Below are 20,307 nucleotides of genomic sequence, written 5' to 3'. Positions count from 1 at the left end.
AAGCAGGGCTCCTGCCGAAACGTCGACTCCAAACAAACGGAAACAGTATGAAGAGATTGTTCATATATATATATATATATATATATGAAAGGGCTCGCATATGTTGTACCGCGAGCAGGGTCTATATTGCATAACTGCAAGAAGTTGCCTCTAGCATAAATGGAGGGGCTGGCGTGATTCCTGGGGCTTTAAACAGTACAGAAAGCGAACTAATTGTCCTCTGCTGTAGGTTTTCTATGAAATGATAAAGTTAATGCTAAGCGAATTGAAGGTGCTATCTTCTATGGATTGTACACTCAAGCACCCGTTAATTTGAACAGAACTAGAAAAAAACAACATGGTAGGATGAATGTGCCCTCAGGGCCAGCAGCAGAATATAATGCCCAATTTGCATGAGAATACATTCTCTTTGCGTGGCGTAATGTGGTCTATAGGGTCACGAAGAGTCGGACACGACTGAACTGAACTGAACATTCTCTCTAGCTGGCTTATTCGCTGCAGCAACGATAAGTGACGAAAGTTTGTGTATGCAGATCGAAAACTTATAATGCACTTTCGAGATTGTCGAGGAATTTTCGCAGTGGCTCGGATTGGCATTGAACGGCCCCGTACGATCTCTTCTTTTGTATTGCAGAAATAGCTTTTGGTGGTTCCTGCATACTAATGCGAGTGTCATTAAAGATTGATCGATCAATGGGCGAAAAACATTTTCAATTCAGATATAGGGGTCCAATAGACTGTTTGAGGTATTTCTAAATTCTCGCTGAACTCTGTAACCCATGGGAGGGAACGGATTGAAGCGAGGTGACATTGCCGCCGTCTTAAATTTCGCACCGGCACGCGGGATTTCTTTCTACGCAATTGAATTATTTCTTGCTCTGAATCACTCAATAAAATTGTCTGTTGCGTTGACAAACAAATCACTAAGAGATGCTGGAAGGATATGAAAAGACACACGCGCACGCACGCACGCACGCACGCACGCACACACACACACACACACACACACACACACACACACACACACACACACACACACACACACACACACACACACACACACACACACACACACACACACACACACACACACACACACACACACACACACACACACACACACACACACACACACACACACACACACACACACACACACACACACACACACACACACACACACACACACACACACACACTGCACAGACGCACGCAAAGGGAGAGTGGGAGACCGATACAAAACAACCACCGGATGCGAGTGGTGCGGAGGTATACATTACATCCGATTTCACTTGCGTTTCCTGCTCTATTTTAGAGTCGTCAGCCAACTCTTGTTCTTGTTGTTATAGAAGAAACCAAAAGATACACAGAAAAATAAAAGACGCACAGAATGTGTGCTGTCAACGTCCGTGTTTTTTGTGCTCTCGTCCAGCAGTTTATCAGCACTCGTCAGTCAGGACAGTGTTGGTCCTCTTCTGGCGAGAGTTGTTTTAGCCTCCTATGAATACATCGTGTCTTCCCCTGGAAACCCTCCTTGGCAGTCTAGCGGCTAAGTTTCTTGGTCATTGAATTAAATAAGATTGATAAAAATACCTGCCAGATTAGCCGTACTTATTTCCTTGCGGCACCCGTGTACTTTGCGATATCTATCTATGGCTTGCATTTTTGCAAAAATGGTAACCCTCTGTTTATTATTTGGGAAAACAACGGCTTCACATGATCACTTTAATTAGTCGCGTATAGCCATCTCTGCGTTCCATAGTCCCCAAAACTTCCAAATTAAAATTTTCTGCTTCCGATCTACAGCCATAAACCTCCCAAGAACAGGCATTTTCAAGAGTCATACAGATCCATTCTTTGTAATAAAAGCTACAACCAAGATGTAGTTTAGCTAACCTAAGACTGTATGATATTCAGAAATGGTATTCTGAGATTTTGTTGGTTATTTTCGCTGCTTTTTTCAGTAATTTATTGAAGATAAGATGCTGCGGCGTTTAATACAGTTAGGGAAAAAGTAACTTCGTAAGAACATCGGGCGCTTTATAAATCATCGGTAGCATGATAACGTAACAGCTGACGGGAAGCTTGAATGGGCTACCGTGTTTTTCCAAAAGCGGACTCGTCTGCACCCTTGTGCTACTAAGCAAATTCGATATTTGATGTCGTACAGAACGGTATCAGCGAACAAATGTAGGACAATAAGAAGAAAATCTACACGTAATAAATTTCGACTAATAACTGAATATTTATTGAAAACCGGCCTACCTAAGGCGGTAGTCCTGTCGTTTGCGTGCCCTATTTGTCCACGTCCATAGCGCCGACTTCTTTCAGAATCGCAATGTACCATCTAATCTAAACAAGAGTTCTATCCCATCAGAAGCCAGACAACACGCGTGAATTAGTGGCACCAACACTCTCGTTACCTAAAACACCTAAAAGATCCGCAAATATTAGGAACCCGTACCTATGACCAGATATACTTTTTGAGCAGAACAAGAGCGCATATTTATTATCCCTGATTCGTTATTGCTTAGCGACATAGATAGTGAACCTACCCGCATATCACGTCTTTGCCACCAAAAGAGAAATGTCTCCACCGACTCTCTTTTCCTTTCTTTTTAATTTCAATGCCATCTCTTTTCAAAAGCTGCCTCACTGCAGCGTTGCTGCGATCCCAACCGCTGGGGTGCGTTGCGATGGAGGTGAAACGGAGTGGCGTCCGTGTGCTGTGCGATGTCAGTGCACGTTGAAGCACGCCAGGTTGTCGAAATTTCCGGGGTCCTCCACTACGGCGCCGCTCATAGCCTGAGACACTTTGAAACGGTAAACCTTACAAACTAACTATCTAAGCATTTGCAATATTTTCATATGCACGAATGTTGTTTTCACCTACCATATTTGTAATATCGATAATGCTGGTGTGCCTGATCATTTCTGCTTCAGCTGGTCTGACTAGTAGCGACCCTAGCAGGAGAGCGTTTTTTTTTCCCTGTCGTGGTGACACATAAAAGAAATTTTTTTCCCATGATTACAGTGTAGCCAATAATCTGTTTTCTGTTTTCTGTTTATATCTGCGCATGCATCGCAACAAAGCAACACAGAAGACGCTCGGCTCTATAAATTATTCGATACGCGAAGTGCAGCTTGTGCAATGAAGTTGAGGATTTTGACGGGTTGGTGGATTTACAACTGTGAACATTTCCAGTAAATGCTTCATAACAGCCGTATTGCCAATTTCAATAGGACGGGTCACGGTGCGCACAAGTGCGTACTATACCTTTATATATATATATATATATATATATATATATATATATATATATATATATATATATATATATTTATTTATATATATTATTTCATCAGGTATCCATTGCACGCAGCATTCATTTATATGTCTATCCTACTCAAGTAGCACAAAGTGGGTTATGACGTGGGGGCCCGCGTTGGGCCCGTACGGGCAGCCCCTTCGGGCCCCATGCGGGATTTGCAACACGTACCCAGAGGGGCCCCGCGTGGGCTGCCCAATTCTGCCGCGATCGGTCCCTATCTGTATCCGTGTGGGCAGCCCAAATTCGGCTGCCCGCATTCAGCCCAGATAGACGAATGTGAGCAGCATACCAGAATCACTAATGGGTCCTACATTTGAGCAGGCAGTGCCACCCCATTGATCAAGGTTTTAATTTTCAGGTCGATTAATCCCTCCAATACCTGAATTATACCGGCGCGGGCTTTGCGGAGGCCAGTCCGTTTCAGGCTGGCCCACGTGCTGCCCTCATGGGTGGAATCTCGTATTTTCTGGGCTGTCCAAATTCTATTAATCATCAAGTGTGAAACATTGAGCACTATTTCTTTACCTTGTATTTGACACTCAGTAACATAAGAGAAATTTATTCCCAATAATGCGGGTTGGTCGACATCACCCCCAAAATGTTGGCTTGGATATTTATTTCGGTGATGTGTGTAGAATAATAAGGGCGTTGTTGTTGTTGTGGCTGTAGGAAGAAGGAAAAGAAAATGCACGGGCCTGCTACTGGCTCTGTAGCTGAGCCACCTTCGCTGCCTCGTGCAGACAGAAGAGAAAATAGAGATGAAAGAAAAGAAAGAGGGAGAGAAAGACGCGCGCCGCAACAACGGCCGTCGTCCACCACCGAAACGGTGGCGGGTGCAATGACGGCCTACAACAGAAAAATTCTGTGAGCCCCCGCCGCAAGCGGCGGTGACCCACCTGTCCCAGCCCCATCAGGGGAGAACTGCCTCCAAGATTATAATAATAATAATGGCGCAGGAAAACTTTGGAGGTAGTTCAGTACATACTCGTAAAGCGGAACAGTTACTCCTCCATATTTTCTTCCAATACTGCATAATTAACGTAGTTTTTAGAGTAAAAATAGACAGTCTTTATTCATGGCATATATATGCTTAGAACAGTTATGTGAAACCTCCAGAAGAGGCAATTAGCTGCCGGTATAACATGAAATACTTAAATAAAATGGTGCCTTAAATATAGGGTGGAGACGTTCCGGAGCGGTAAGCCCGCCTACGGCCAATTTGGGACCCACTGCGGCCTTTAATGAGCAGTCCCAGTTGGGCTGATCTTATTTTTACAGCATGGAATACGAACATTTGTTGCATTTGCCCGCAAGTACCCCACGAAATACCCGTGTGGGCAGCGGGGGGGGGGGGGGGGGGGGCATGCCCGCTTTTCATCCCGACCACAAACCATGCGGGATCTATTCGGCTTTTGAGCGAGCTGCCCGATTCAGACTAGCCCGTCTTCTATTTGCTTCAGGCCCATATTTGTATCAAGCAAGAGACCCATGCGGGCAGAAGTGGGAAGGAACCCTTTCCTGCCCCGCTACAGGCTATGCGAAAATTATCTAGGTTTTTGGTGGGCAGCCCAGGGATGCATGAGGCACGTTTCAACTTCCTCTCCTTCTCATTTTCCTCTTGAGACGTGCCTGAGTGTAGAAGAGGAAGTGTTTTCCGGTTCTTCTTACAGTTGGTAGTGTGCGCGTGTGCTGTGTATCTGTGTGTATCTCAATTTGTTACGTTTTTGTTTTGTGTGTTTTATTTTTGTTTTATGTTTGTAGTTTACTTTTATTCTTGTTCACTTACGTACCTACTTTACTTCTATTATCAGTCAGCTTTCTTTTCATTTTCCTAAAAGCTTTCCAGTATGGTTACGATAGATGACGGGAATGGACATGCTCGTAAGAAGTAGGCGCACAAAACGGTAAGTATGCTTGGCTGGGACACGAAAGGATGGTGGTTCGAGTCCTGGCTTGTGCACAATAGTTCCTTTCAAATAAATTGCAATGTTTGTTGACACATTCTACGCAGAGCTCGTTGTCACGCCACCCGTGAGGCGCGAACTGCTTTGATATTAAAGCAATTTAAATTTAATTTCCTAATTAATATTATTAGCAATATTTTGTGTTATTTCAATGCGTACCCCATCGCTCCCAAATGCATGGTCTCTTATCTATTTCTTGAGGGCGTCCCGCTGTTGTGTTGGAGTGTTTTGGACGCCCGAATACTAAGCCCGAGGAAGCAGGATCGAATATCCCGGCCGCAGTGGCTGCTTTTCGATGGAGGCGAAAAGCAAGGTGCCTTTGTGCTGTGCGATGTCAGTGCAAGTCAAAATCCCCAAATGGTCGAAACTTCCGGAGCTCTCCACTATGGTATGTCTCAAAGACTGAGTCATTTGGGACGTAAACCACCTGTCGAGTACAACAGCCCCTCAGCCATGTCTTCAAGCTGGCTCCAGAATTGAGTTATACATCATCCGCGGATGAATACCTGTTGACACGCCCTTGCACTCCAGGGCACCGAGAAACATGCATATCTGAACTCTTTTCCACGAATACACTGCGGCAATAAAATATGTCTCCCGTGACCACCATGGGGAAGGTCGCCTCCTGATAGTGCTATAGCAATAACAGGACCAGATGTACTCAACAGCTGAGCAGTCTAATACTCCAGACCAACTAGTAATAAGTGTGGAAACTTAGCGCGCGCAAGAAGGTGGTGTAAGTTTTGCACGACATAGAATAACTTATGAGTTAACCTTAACAGCAAAGCGCACGCGAGGGCAATGTGGCACCACTCACGGTATCATTCCTCTGGCAAAGTTTGCCGCAGTGTTTCTGGAATTTGCATCACAATGCACGGAGTTCAACGTGCAATGCCGACAATCCATCTGTTAGCCGAAGGAAGAAACAGCTGTGGCCGCTAGAGTTAATTAAAAACGAATTCAATCTAATGAAAGCTACTTGATATATGTAAATGTTGAAAGAAAGACCGTAAAAGAGGTCTCTGCATTGTAGATAGGACTTGTCTGTATGGCTTTGATGCACTGCTTGTCGAAGCCATACTTATAGAAGTGTTGTTTGCTTCGGTGACGAAACACCATGATCCTTCTGAATTCAACATTTCGTTAGCAGGTATCGTTTTTTTCAGCACACTCTCTGCGAGAGATTGGAAACACCGGTTGAGACGGGCATCTCGTAACTCTCAAATCTAAAAAAAAACATAACGAATTTTATTAGGCGTATTCACTTGCAGATCGTTTTTATGCCACCTTCGGTTCGAACAAAAATCAAACAGCCTTCCAGTTTTCAGATTTATAGATGTAACGGCGTTAAGATCAGAAGCGTGGGAAAAACCGTCACTGACAGAGACGTTATTTTATGTTGAAATGATTTGAAACGTTGCAGTCCCTTTCCTGGTTGCCTTGTCTAACAGCATTGAGGATCATTTTAAAAGCGCATATTGATAAATCTTGGGTCGAAAAATGATAGCGTGGGTAGTCGGAGCATATACCTGCCGTTCATTTGCGTTTCGCCAAGTCATATTGTTGAACTGCAACGCGTTCGTTTTTGTTCATACTAACTCGCAACAAAAACGCTTTTGTACATGGGTATTATGTGGTGTATCTTGCTTTTCAACACGTACGGAGTTTCTAGGATCGCTTGGGCGGATAGAATATAAGCCCTCAGAATAAGACTCTTTTAAAGCGTAGAGGAGTGAAGGTTTTCCGAGAGCTTTGCCAAGGAGGAACACAAAACAGAACGACCGCTTAAGCTAATCTCACGATTTTTTGCTCACGATCCCTACAGATATCGGCAAAAATTCATGGCTGTTCATTGCATGGAATAAACTAATCTGTCTCGCTGCTTTGGCAGGAAATATATTAAATGATAGAAAATATTTGCTGTTTTACAGGCAAATGCGAAACTTGGTCGTAATAAATATTTCTAAATATTATTTTTTTTTTCTTTGACGCATACTCTTTACGATACGATACAAGCATAACCGTTTAGTATCATCTTAAATATATTGGAAAAAAATAAATATTTTCAAGTGTTTGCCGCTTTAGGTTAGGGAAAAAAAGTACAAGTCTAGCAGTTATTTAGCAACCAGTGTTGAAAAAGGGTGCAACCTAAAGCGCATAAGCCGTAAACTTAGGACATTTTATAAAATGACTTCAAAGCGAACGTAACAGAATAACTAAGGAGAAAACTGATTTCGCATAAAGGCAGAATTTTCTGAGTGCTTAGCCTTGAATTTCATAATTAAGGGCTTGATGATTGTGATGTAAAATTATCACAGGCATGACAAGCCTATTACAGTAGTGCACGCCGAGACGCGAAGGCGAAATACGTGAAAAATTAGCAAAACAGCAATGAAAACTATGTAGACGATAACAATAACAATAAACTGGTACCTGACAAAAGAGATGCTGAGACTCTCAGTAAGGACTGCATTTGCGCTGTAATGAGTAAATTATTCTTCAAATAGATAAGGGCCCTTTGTGCCACGCATTATACATACCAATCATTTCAAGAACGGAACTTAGTTTCACCAGCGATTGTAATCGTAGCCAGCAATACCTATCAATTAGTATTTGTTCTACGCAAGAATGTTTAAGTAAAGACGCCATCCGCGGGGATTATTCTACACCATATACTTCTCCTATAACGCAGATCAGGATGCATGCAAAGCTCATGATATTAATTTGCCCTCTACTCACTTCTCTAAATTTCATTGTTTACTGCTCCCATGCCTTCACGTAGCCACATCAGCGCTTGACATACGCTGTGCTTAAAGCAGCCGTGACCGAAACACACAGTATCGATTAATGGGGCATAAACGTATCGAATAGAGACTAACACAACAAATGCAAGACGGCCAGATTTGTCTGTCACCGCCAAAATAGAGCACACGGCGCTGTCAGGTACCGAATCTTGATGTACTCGTGAGTATGTTTACTACTAAAGTAACTCTATACCACAAGCTCAAAGTACACACACACCGCGCCGGTCTCGTCCGAGAGCGTATATTGACACTGAAATCAAAATCTTAAAATGATGAGAAAGCCAACAACCCTTCTTTTAAAGATCTCGCTGGACCTAAAAACCACAGCATAAAACAGGTATTAGAAATTATCGAGAGCATGCCATGAGAACAGTGGGATTAGCGGACAGTAGTCACCCGTGTCTCTACGTTAATGCACTTTTTCGCCTTAAACTAAGAAAGCAGTAAAACAAATAGCTGAATATAACTAGCCGCAATGGCTATCTTCTGACTGGCATTTTTTATCCTTCTTTGCAACCATTATTCATAGAGTTTAGGCCTTATTAAAAAATACGATCTTTTTCTTATAATTTTTCTTAAGCATATCCTCAGTTCTAACTTCTAACCTATTTATTATCAAGTATATGTCCTATACAGGCGCTAAATGCTTCACAGATCTTTCACTTCTTTTACAGGGTCAAAAGCAAAAGCTACATTGGCCGCAGTCTCGACATTTCGCCTTGCCTGTCCGAAGAGAGAAGAAAGAAGAAGTCGTGTGTGTGTGTGTGGGGGGGGGGGGGGGAGAGTCGGTAGTTGGCAGCTGACATGGCCGAACACTAACTGGATGTAGAATTTTCTCACATTTCGTTCGGCAGGAGTTGCAAACTCGGTCCTCTCCTTTCATATGGGAGGGTGATATCAACCTGCAATCAACCTGCAATCACCCTTGCATTCACGTCATAGCTATATCGCACGCAGGCACGTTAATAGGGGCCGTTAAAGCGGGGTTTTATATGTTGGCCGGTAACTTACGCTGGTCGCGTCATTGCGAAGGTGGGAGTGAAAACAGAGAGAAAGAGGTGCCGTAGTGGAGGGCTTCGGACCACGGCCCCTATTCGCACTTTAGTGATCAAAGTGCCCCCTATAATGCTGGAACCACAGAGCAAACTACTATATGTGCAAAAGCCATGTCTTTACTTTCAAGCTGAATCTAAGCGTAGTCATACAAACTCTAACCCGTAACTCCAGCTTTAATCACAAGCTGAACCACTGCAGATGTTTCTCCAGTTATTTTTCCTCAAGTTTCCTTTTTCCTCAGTTCTAACCTCTAACTTATTTATTAATAGGTCCATTTTCTATACAGAAAATAAAGACTATTTATTATATTTATCTGAAATAAATTATATTTTCTTCCTTAGTCTGTTCTCAGCCACTGAAGGCTGAAGTACAAAAAGAAGATCGTTTCTCGAGAAACCGTATTAGCTCATATAAGAGGAAAAAAACTATTTCGATATTTTTACGAAGACCTAATTTTGCACTGGCATAGAGAAGATGAGATCGATGCCAATTGAGAAGGAAGTTTTCTTCAGAAGAGTTTATTTAAGATTACTTTCGATAGCCGGAATTAGCAAAATCAACATATTTTCTTCTTAGTGCTTCTCTAGGCTCTTGGTGAATACCTGGCATCTTCGAGATGCGTTCGCGAGATATGTAAGAGAAATTCGACAAGAATCCGCAAGATATGTCAGCGAGACGTCTCAACAGCTTCAGCCGACAACATAATTTCCCCGGTAAGGTTATCGCAATAGGTATTGACGACGAAGCCAAATAAAAGAAAGTAATAGAACTATACCGACTTCATCAACGCGCAAGATGGAGGAAGAAGAGAAGAGGTAGAAAGAAGACGTAGAAGAGATGTAGGACAGGCTTTCGCCTTTATGCTGCTAAGGGAGGCTAAGTGCAAGCCTGTATTTTTTTTTCGTGGTTTTACTTTACATGCGGTACCAGGTAGAACGAAAGCAACAAGATGGTTTGCACGGCATGAAGAAGAACTGAACAAGGCTAAATTACCCTTGTAATTACCCATGTAATTACCCTTCTATTTCCCCTTGTTCAATTCTTCTTCATACTTGCGGTAGTCATTCCTGAAACGCATTCTTGGTCTCGAATTTTTCTCGGTTACTAACACCTCGGTCTTTACGTCATTGTTGAAGAATTGCTATTATCACTGTCCTCTTCATCTTAAAGAATGCCTGAAGTTGAATTTTACACAAACATTTTGTTAAGGAATACTGCAATTTGACTATTTTTTGGACATACATTAATACTTTATTGGACAACCAAACCTCTCCAACATTCATTCGACGTACGGTACAATGGTCGTTGTGGCAGTTTTAGTTTTTATTTCGCTTCATAAACGAAACAGTTTGTTTATCGATGCCTGAGCTCTACACGGAGCATAAAATACGGGAGTATACACAAGGCAAATTGCCTCCGCGTTGCAGCCTAGGGTTAGGTCACACCCGTGGGAGCCATTGGTGGAAACTAGAGCGCGGTAGTGATTTGGAGCACGTTAAAGGGACCCGCGGTTCTCAGTACGTGCCGTCAGTTCTCGCCTTGGGATTAATCCGTGGCAGCAGAAAGGACATAATGATATACTGCAAACAGTGCCGTCGCATGAGCAGCCTATGAGGCTAACGCAAGCTTATAGCCGCACTAACGGCAGAATAAAATGAAGCCGAATAGTACGTTATATAGCAAGGCCGCATGGGAGAACACAAATAAAATTTTGTTTTAGTATCTTGATTACTAAGGTCTTAGTAGGGTTAGTCTAGTTCTTCGAATTCAGAAGAAAAAATGTGAGAGACTAGAGTACTTTTCAGACTAGTGAGAGACTCAGTGTTAATAACTCGAGTGGGAGTGGATGAATGAGAGCAGTAGATAAGAAGCAAATGAAAGGCACCAGTTTTAAAAATTATTGAACCTTATTGTGAAGAAAAAAAATGAGGTGATTGAAAGGCAAATATATTTTCAAGAGCAAATTATGTTTTACACATTTAAGCTCAATATTCAAGGTTAAGACCCGAATGCGTTAGTGGTTAGCCGACGTCCCCTCACGAAGCCTTGTTCGCGTACATGGTGTTTGCTACTCTGTCATTTACTAATTCTTTAATGTAATCCCTCATTAATGCGTCAGCACTATATGGCTATACAGACGGGTTTCGCATGGGCTGGACCTTCTCAGGGCTGTAAAATACGAACTAGTTCGCATATCGGTAAAGAATGGTACCGTCCAATATAATATCAAGAAAAGGTTTGCAAGTGACATAATATTTGTTGTGACAAAAGGCCACTAATCACAAAATGGCTGCCAGCCAACTTCCGGTTTAGGTTATCAGCTTCTGGTCACGTGTCTCAGTAGATTCCATGTGTATCAATAGAAGGCCCCTTGTTCCTTTCAACGCATCAAGTTGACCGGCGTTCTATAATTAGCTTGAAGGAAAGGGAAGGCGCAGCATCGGTCACACGTAATCCCGCTCAGGCTTACGAATTTCTCCAGTGCAGATTCTGCGGTGACCTCGGAACATTTTTATCTCACACATAATGTTTTTGTACAGTCGTATCTGAAATGCCACTGGACATAAATGATATAAATAATTCAATAGCGTAAATCTCCGCTTAACCAAGCTGTTCGAAGATGCCTGCGTTGCCTAGGATACAGCGTACCTAACTCAGTATGCAAGAGTCCTGCAATGTTAATTATTATCACACCCTCCTCTTGAAAGGAGAAGCCCAAGACAGGAGCTCCTGTCAAGACGGCTATATATCTTATCAGAGCGTCCAATAGAAAAGGCAGGGCAATCCCAGAGTAGATGAGGTATGCCGCCGTATGTTAACGTTTTCTACTGGACGCTCCAAGATCAAACCTACCGCCTGAACTGCCGTTCCCTTCTAGAAACTGATGCTAACACACAGATGATATTTGCCAAGTATGGCTCGCTTAGTAGCCTGGTTAGAGCAATATGATTTGTGTGACGACCTAAACAATGAAGGTTCTGTTTACTACCCTTACCCTCATCCATGGCCATGAGCCTTCCCATTCAATAAAGGACATTCAATCAACCAATATCTTATCAAGTTGTGCGAGTTTCCTTAGGGTGCACTGGAATTTGGAAGAATGTTTTTTTACGGTCCGCACTTCAGGCACATGTAAGATGTCAGTGTCAAAGCATTTTGGAGAGGTTTTCTGTGTGGTTGCTCAGATGCTGTTTGTATGTACCATGCTCTGCCAAAACTATCTACAGATCAGTGGAGGTGGTGATGACCATATTAATAAAGTTAGATAATTTTTTCAATTATGTTTGCGCGCTATACAAGACTGTCACCTAATGCAAGTGGATAAAAGCAACTATCACCTAATGCTTTGAGCGTGGTAGGGTTATTGTTCTGGCAGCGAGTAATACAGGCTCCTGTTCAATATAACTTTTTTCTTCTGTGTCGTTGTTTAGTGCATTTTGCCACGGCCTCTGCCGGAGACAGGCTACTTTGCTTCATGCAATTTCTTTTAGCACAGACTGCTCCAAAACGAGAGTATTTTTTGCCCGTTTACTATATTTTTTGTGGCCTTACTTACGTATTCCTGTTTTCAAGTGCTGCATTAGTTGGTCATACCTGACTAATAAAACAAGCAAATGGGTCTGGACCAAATTTTTTGCCATTACCTAACATCAAAGTGCATCCTCTTCAAGCCCATTGCGAAAGTTCACACTATCAGATGATGCATATTTTGTCGTTTACTTGTGTATGGAATCGAGCAAACCAATAATCTGCATGACGAAAAGGAGTTTACATGCGCACCTCCTACGAAAGCAAGAAACATGAAAACCAGCGATGTTGTGTTCGTGCTAACGTGCCGCAATGTCGACTCGACATTGAAACAGCATAAATACAACGTCGGCCTTTTTTTCCTTCGCATTTTGCTACTAGAGAGTGCAGATGATCGAAAGCAGCTAAAGCTAAAAGTTAGTCCTGTTGCATTAATTCTGCCCTCCGTAATAGTTTTTATTACAGCGTTAGCTGAATGATAAAATGAAAAACACTGGGTTGCTTGTTCAAGCTACGGCGCCTTTCGCTCAAAGCTGTTACTTTGTGTCCTCGACGAGCAGTCCATAATCAAGAAGTATTTGGACTAAATGCGGATGATCTATATTACACCTAGATAGCTGTTTCAACTAGTCACCGCCGGTATCTCGCCAGATGCTTTCAAGAGCAGTCGGCATCGGCATGCACCGCCCGCTGCTGCGCCTGTTCGAAAAACTTCGTTTAGTGATCGCACACGCTCGCAACGGTCGAACGTAGGCTAGGCAGCAAGACTCGGACATAACATACCAATATGTATTTCTGAGACAGCTGGGATTGGGAAGGCTGGCGGTCGGGGCATTTTCAAGCCGGAGTTGCGCCGCGGCTACCAAAGCCTTTGGATAAAAGTGTTAGTGGCCGGTTGCAGGCTCCATCTTCGCCGATATTGTCTGAAGCTTACCGACTTTGTGCCCGAAAAGTATCTTTGGCGTAAGGCTCAAAGCACAAAATCCGAATTATTTTTAACAGGCGACGGTACAGTACGTTCTCTAGGTAGCGACGCTGGAGGCGGCACGTCGGTCATAATAAATATACAGTGTAATAGTAGAGTAGAGCGCAATTAGATCCCCTAGAAATAATTCGTGCTCGGTCAACTTTGGCTTAGCAGGTTCCCGCGATAAGAGCTTCTCATTGACTAACCAACATGACGCATGCTGTCGAGTGGACGAGGACGTGCGCTGGGATATCGAAATTCTATTTTTGTTGCTATTAAACCAAAGCTGACTATAAAACGTATCGAGGTATAATATATTTGAAGAATCAGGATTCCAGTTACACAAGTCGTGTGAAATTTCCGGAAAACGTTTCACGACCACATTAACGTGGACTGACATCGTACATCACATGCAGACCACTCCGTTATTCTTCCGTAGAGAAGCAGCCGCTGCCGCTCGGGTTCGAACCCGGCTACTCGGGTAGAGTAGTCGGGCGTTGTAACTACTGCGCCACCGCGGCGGGGCGAACTTTGATGCGTTTTTTTTTTGCGGTGGGGACCATGTTTTGCATCGAATACAGCAAGCAATATCGTTGAACGCTTTGAACGTTGAGTTTTGATGAGTTCAATAGAATGCTGGTTGTGTCCGATGCAACGCTCGGCCGCCCACAACTAAAGGTCTCGCTGCACAGTGGGCTCAGTAGCGTTGAACCCTTCTAATTTTCCGCACTCATCAAAAAGAGGCCGCCACGTTTGTCTCTTCTGCTCATCCTTAAAAGCTTTCGTAAGCATCTGCGTATAGTTAATTTCCCACCGATGTATACCCGACGGTGTGCACTGAGTATGACGCTGAGACAATTAATAGGCAACCCACTGGTGGGGAAAGCTGACACAGCTTGGTATAAAGAAAAATAAAACTGCATACGGCGCCAAAAAAGTCGAACAAGACTCGAGCGGAAATCGAGTATCCCAGCCGGCCTTCCGAGTACATAACTCTTCTATCGGGAAAGGTCAGACATCACTCACAGGGATTAAACTCTAAATATTTCCGAGAACAGATCCGTCCGCAGCGAGAGCTTGCAATGGTAGACACGGTATGTTGATGAAAAAGTACATAAAAGGGCCGTTATTTTGACGTGGATATTCTGAGAGAGGTATGAGCAAAGGAAAATGAAGTTTACCTTCAATATTAAGAAAAACGAATCCCCCTTTTGAGTAGGCAACGCACGCTAGCTAACCGTAGATATTGGCCATTCCAGCAGCTGCCAAAAACAATACTCGACAGCGGGACAGTCTTTTGGCTGTATGCTAAAAACAAAATTCAGTATGAGTTTAAAATGAAGGAATGCTGAGTAAAAGCTTTTATTACGTGACAAATTCCCAGGTGAAATGACCAAAAATTGAGGTGATACGTAAAGATACAGTCTAATGCCGGAGACTGATATATGAATATTGGCATATTGTGAGAGACCTCACCACTTGATGAAAGTATCGAAGGAAGAACTTGCAGTTTCTCGCAAAGTTTGCATTTCAATTGATCAACAGGTCAGGTTTTAGCAAATGGTGGCACCGTAGTGTGCCCTTTCGTTGCTACTAATATTTCATCTGTTCGGAGCGTCTAACGTGAACGCACATTTTATGGTTACACCTGAGAATCATACAGACAAGGCATTTGTGTTCATGTCAACATAAGGTAGCTTTATTTTTCCCTTTCAATAAACTAAAGCTACTTTTGTTCTTTAATCTTCCTTGATTGGCTTTTAAAATGCACCCGAAAGAGAAAACCGTACAGATAAAGATGCCGCCATACTTCTGGCAGCGCTACCGTGTGCATTTCATGGCTTCGGAGGTGTTGCACAAATTAAGAGATCATTGACTATAAGCATGTTGTCCGAAGAATATTGAATATAACGCGGCAGCCGACGACTATAATCAAATGCGTATGTGTGAAAAAAGCATTAGAAAAATCAAGAGATTATTGATTAGCTGAATTTTCTCTAATGTTGAACATAACGTGCCAGCTTACCAGTGTATGCAAATGTGTATGCGCGAGAAACAGTTGAACAAATAAGATCATGGATTTGGCGAGTTGTCTGTAATGTTTAACATGTCAGCTTATGACTGTATTTGTGAGAAAATGGTTGAAAGGATCAAGAAGTTTTGATTAGGCTACTTTCTCTCCCCGCGATACATTAGTGGTGCGGGCGGAGTCTGACTTTGGACTCCATCTTACCTTATGTCTCTCAAGGGAGTTTTGATTAGGCTATCTCTATGGTACAGCGGTCAATGTTAGGCCGTCATACCCAAATAACACCACTCAGAGTCTTTTTGATTTCATCGTGATCCACCTGCTAACCTTAGTAACATTCGAATCGTGAATATTCGCACCTGAAACCGACTAAACAAGTTTATAAGTCAGTTCTCACTCCTTTCTTCACAGTCCTCACACGTCGTATGCGTCACTGAAACATGGTAGCATAACCATTGAAAAGGTGCCAAGATAACTTCGCTAGGTGCAATGTATTTCGGTCAGACTGCCATTTCTGCAAAGGTGTTTGAAGAGCAATTTTTATGTGCCCTCCTTAACTTTTTCCGTTGTTTCTGCTCTATACAATATTGAATAAGTATGGTGAGGGAATAATTGATCACGCGAGTTGATAATAAACGGCGTGCTGTGCCCTCATCCTGGCTCTTCCATTATTCATAAGCACAACCTCATCACTTTCACGTAGCAGAATGATTTTGCATTTTGCGTCTAATCTTATGTGGTTGGGGGACTTCAGCCGACCTGGTATCGACTAGTCAACCTTATCCGCTTCAGATCATAAAGTAGCAGTGTTCTGTGAATTCTTGAACATATGTTTTGGAATACAAGAAAATCGTAAACGATTGCACACCTAATAATGTAGTTTTTATTTGTCATTTATTAATGCTTTCCTGCTTAAAACCGATGTACAATGGAAAGTTACTAGGATTTATTTGATCACAAAGCAGTTGCGACCTCAATTTCTTGTTCGCATCACAAACGCAGTACGTTTCCTCTATTTGCTAAGTTTTGCTCGCGCCGAAAATGTGGACATTACCATTACTATGAGTAATACACTGACACTATTATGTAGAGCATATTACAGATTAAAAAAAAAAAACTGAGCGCCTGCAGTGGCATCAATGTTTTAGTTACTTCCTTTGAAGACATACACATGACTGCACGCTCCTCTATATACTAGATAGAACAAATAATGCTAACGTTATTGTATCTAGGATCCCAACAAATTTTGCTGCAATCTATTTGAAGTGCCAAAAAATTTTGGCTGGTTTTTATTGAACGATGATGTTCACATTCATCGCTGCTTCTCCGAATTTTCTTAATTCGTAGCTAGTAAGGCTGGCACTTCATTAAGCATTCTAGTCAAATACTGTAATTGTTCATCTCGACATTTCTAAGGAAAACCTTTGGAAGGATGAGCAAATGGTGACTAAATTGGCTGAAGCACTACCCAGAAATTAAAGTGTCCCAAAAAGGAAGGTTTTTGTCTTCAAAAAAAAAAAAAAAAGGTTCTCGCGCAACACCAACAATGAACAAAACTGCATTAGTTTCGAATTCTTGACTTTCGCTGGCACATGGCAGCAACCGCGAACAGTACGGAAGACGCTCGATTCTTAGCCTCGAGTTGAGAGCACCGGTGCAATTCATTGGGCTCCGTGCAATAGAACCTCTTAACGCGACATAGGTTTCTCGTTAACGGGAGCCCCAATAGCTTCAGGCGTATAACACTTTTATCACTTTCGTTTTCTTTCTGAGTCGGCAGCAGGCACTAAGTTACTCTCCCTTCTAGTCTCCATCTATCGAAACCCAGGAACATTTTTCTTCTCACCTTTCCCGCTCTGGCTTCGTTAACGACAGAATAGCAGCTTTCAGCGGGTGAGGAGATCTTCAGTGAGAGCGGAATCGATGCTAATACGGCTTTCAGAGCTGCATTCGCTTGGGTGCCCGCTTCATTGTGGCGTAGCAAAAGCACAAAAAATGGTTACCATCTAAAAAGCAAGGCCCATTACGAAATCACATGCCTGTCTAAGTGAGTGCACCGATCCCGAGGTGGGCGGATAGAAGGGGGGGGGGGGGGGGGGGCGGGTTGCAGTACGAATAGCTGGAGCTGGCAAGAGCTTACGTTTTTTTTTTGTGCAGCAATGTGATTCGCGCCTTAAGACTCCTGTTCGCGGTAAATGTTTCCGGTGTCCTTGAGCTCACTTTAAGACTACCCGAGATCAGATGTATGAGATAGAAGTTCGTATTTTTTGCATTCGCACCTTGCCTAAGTTTGGTTTGGTTTGTGGAGTTTAACGTCCGAAAACGACTCAGGCTATGAGAGACGCCGTAGTGGAGAACTCCGGAAATTTCGACCACCTGGGGGTCTTTAACGTGCACTGATATTGCACAGCACACGGGCGCCATGCTTTTCGCCTCCATAGAAAAGCGGCCGCCGCCAAGGCCGGGATTTGATCCCGCGTCCTTGGGAACAGTAGTCGAGCGCCGTTATCATTGCGCCACCCCGGCGGGGCCCTTCCCAAGTGAAAGAGTTCAAAAAGACTACCGGAGAGAGTGAATGAAGCAAGACAAGTTGCCTAAACCGACAGAAATACTCTGCCCAAAATGCTACTTTGCAGCCTGAATTTTTGCAGTATTTTCTAAAATTATCGGACTGGTTTCCAAATTTACAGTCAGTGTAAGCCGCTCTGAATTAGCCACAGAAGGCAAACTCTAGCTCTTGTCTCATTTAGCACAGCTGGTAAAACCGCCACAATGAAGCTTCATGACTGTGAATAACGCAGGCGTGCGCATTTGCTTTGAAAATGCCTGACAAAATCATTGCTCTGGTCTCGACTCTGAAAAACGGCCGGAAAATTGAGTGGGCCAAGAGAATTGCAGTGGCCAATTCATTTACATACTGAGACGCATTGATTCCTTTTTGAGACTGCCTCATTAGCACCAGCCCGAGAGACCAGCGACATCTGCTCTGGTGGGCCTGCAGGATCGAATAGACACGTGGAGCCTTGGACTGAAGGCTCCACTCCGGGAGATAGGGTAATATGAAATAAAAGTTTTTCCTTCTCGTCCTCCAAAACCAATGATCAGATTGTTACTGGTTCGAGGGAGAAAAACGTGTTACTCAGAAAGAATGGAAATTTCCGTGCACCTTCCGACAGATAGAGAACTTGTGAACGTTTTACAAGAAACGTGCATAGCTTGTTTGGGCAAAATGTGGCCACCGTCCTCGTTGTTGGCGCCATGGACGCATTGCAAATTGAGAAAAACAGTGTCGGAGAATATACGCGCAGGATTTTATATCAAAATTGTCACGCAACTGCAATTTGTGGGGCGTTCAGGATGGCGTTTACTATTTAGCTTCACATTTAGTCTCCGGTTTCTAGTCAGGTTGGGAGATAGTTTGCGATTGGTAATCGAACCGACGATATATGTGCTTCTGACAAGAATAGGTGTCGAGTGAGAAGTGAGGCACTACGCCCTCCTTTCCCCATAAGCGAAGTTTAACAAAAGATACAAACGCACTCGCGGAATGAAAATGCTGTGTGAAAGACCCTGATACTGATACTGCTCTTTCCCTTCCTCTAAAGCCAGCATAACAAAAAGATATCAAACTATTCGCGGAATAAAAAACTGGTGTTAAATACGCTTCGTGTCACTTTTCGACAATACGTTTTAGTGTCCGTTTAGTTCTTCTTCACCGTCGTACCAAATAGAAAAAAAAACTTGCTTTGCTTAGCAATAATTCGATTCAGGTTTAAGTAAAGAAAGATCGATTTGAAAAAATGTTTTGAGATGGAAACAATTATTTTTCATAGTTAGCAGGATGCCGTGTTATCTTCGAAAAGAAAGAAAGAAGATGAACTTAAAAAGCTAACCGTGATGCTTGATAGCAAACGAATATTATTAAAATAAGGAGTGAACAAAAAAAAACAATGAAAACAATGGCAATTGTTTGAGTTAATGATAAAGTAAAATGTTAATTAATCACACATATATTTGGTGTAGAAAATGATACTACAAACAGCCAGAGAGTTTTATACCCACGCCCTCCAAATTTCGCGTCCTATGTTACGTCGACGGAGCTGCGGAGAGTGCTCTTCAATCGTATATACTTTCTAAACTATTTGTATTGCGCTTAATCTATCCTTGGGAGCATTTCTCTGGACCACCGTTGTCAATAACTACGAACGTTGAACACCCTACATTGCAGCGACTGTTACACGGAATATGGTTTAACTTGGAAGGTTCGAGCTCTTGTACTGCGACCTGTGCTACAAAACCTCTCAGATTGGAGGCGGCTGTTTAGATAATCAGTAAAATAACTGTTAATATAATCGGATCGATATTATTTGCATAAAATGAGAACCAACAGGCACTGCGAAGAAGAAAACAATCAGGGATATTATTTTTTTGGTATCGATGAAGGGGAAATAAGTATATATCTGTTTTACCTTCAGAAGCCAGCACTATGTCGTCAGAACAACCACGAACATGAACGAGTTGTAGTTAGGTAAAAGCCGGTTCGATAGGCATTATGAATCACAGGGATTAAAATTCTTTCTATGACTAGTGTTAGTAGAGAAAATAGGGAAGTACTATTTCAGAGTTG

This window comes from Amblyomma maculatum, chromosome 9 (genome assembly GCF_055883805.1).
Source record: "Amblyomma maculatum isolate TAMU_Amacu chromosome 9, ASM5588380v1, whole genome shotgun sequence".
NCBI lineage: Eukaryota > Metazoa > Arthropoda > Arachnida > Ixodida > Ixodidae > Amblyomma > Amblyomma maculatum.
Note: the sequence above shows the minus strand (reverse complement) of the source record.